The sequence below is a fragment of the Triticum aestivum genome, chromosome 2A (genome assembly GCF_018294505.1).
Source record: "Triticum aestivum cultivar Chinese Spring chromosome 2A, IWGSC CS RefSeq v2.1, whole genome shotgun sequence".
NCBI classification, from domain to species: domain Eukaryota; kingdom Viridiplantae; phylum Streptophyta; class Magnoliopsida; order Poales; family Poaceae; genus Triticum; species Triticum aestivum.
Window position 1 is genome coordinate 2,177,233 of NC_057797.1, and position 1,285 is coordinate 2,178,517.

At 57.7% G+C, this 1,285-nt stretch overlaps 1 pseudogene; it reads left to right on the forward strand.

The window, feature by feature from the left end:
• Positions 1 to 385: 385 nt before the first annotated feature.
• LOC123038477 (uncharacterized) lies at positions 386 to 524 on the forward strand (annotated as a pseudogene).
• The last annotated feature ends 761 nt before the right edge of the window (positions 525 to 1,285 follow it).

Sequence of the window (1,285 nt, forward strand, 5' to 3'; positions counted from 1 at the left end):
GCAGGCTCTGGCCACAATCCGTGGCGCTCAGCTGGTCTCCTACCTCGATCCAGAGAGGGAGGAACCGGCGCCCAAGCTGTCGGACAAAGACGGCAAGGTCACCGATGTGCCGAACCCGGCATATGAGATCGACAAGGCTCGCGACTCTCAGGTTCTGAGTTTTCTTTTCAATTCCATCTCACCCCCTGTGATGGTTCAGATCGCAACATGCACCACGGCGTCAGTAGCATGGACTGCAATCACGGAGATCTTTATCTCCTAGACGCAGGCGGCCATCGTCAATACAAGGATGGCCCTCTCCACCACCAAGAAGGGAAACTCCACCATCGCTGAGTATCTTGGCCACATGAAGGCCCTCAGTGATGAGATGGCTGCCATCGGCAAGCCGCTCACGGACGATGATATGGTGTCGTATATCCTTGCTGGCCTGGATTTCAACTACATGTCATTCGTCTCCTCCATCTGCGCCAGGACCATCCCCATCAAGCCCAACGAGCTCTACGCGCAACTCATCAGCTTCGAGAGCCGCCTCGCCATGTTCGAGGGTGGCAACTCGTCGTCCCACTCATCCGCGAACGCTGCCTCCCGTGGCGGTCGCGGTGGCTTCCCTCGCGGCGGAGGCCGCGGCAGGAACGGACGCGGCCGTGGCCACGGTGGTGGCCGTGGCAATGGAGGCAACGGCGGCCGCGGGAACGGCCACGGTGGGCGTGGCCAAGGAGGCGGGGGACGAGATGATCTCCCTGACACTGGTAGAAAAAGGGCCTATAGTCCCGGTTCGTAAGGGCCTTTAGTCCCTGTTCAGGAACCGGGACTAAAGTGTCGGTACTAATACCTCCACCCTTTAGTCCCGGTTCAATCCAGAACCGGGACTAAAGGCCCTCCACGTGGGCAGTGCGCAGAGCCCAGTCAGGAGACCCTTTGGTCCCGGTTGGTGGCAGTGCGCAGAGCCCAGTCAGGAGACCCTTTGGTCCCGGTTGGTGCCACCAACCGGGACCAAAGGGTCTCCTGACTGGGCTCTGCGCACTGCCCACGTGGAGACCCTTTGGTCCCGGTTGGTGGCACCAACCGGGACCAATAGGCATCCACGCGTCAGCAATTCTGTGGCTGGGGTTTTTATTTTTTTTGAAAGGGGGGGGGTTGGGGGTTTTAGGGGGTTAATTTAGGTGTTTCATATATTGTGTTAGCTAGTTATAATTAATAGAGAGAAGTGTCCTCTGTTATGTCTGTGCTTGGTCGACGCTACGTACTATACATACGTATATAGGGAGGACTAGACACGCTAGCT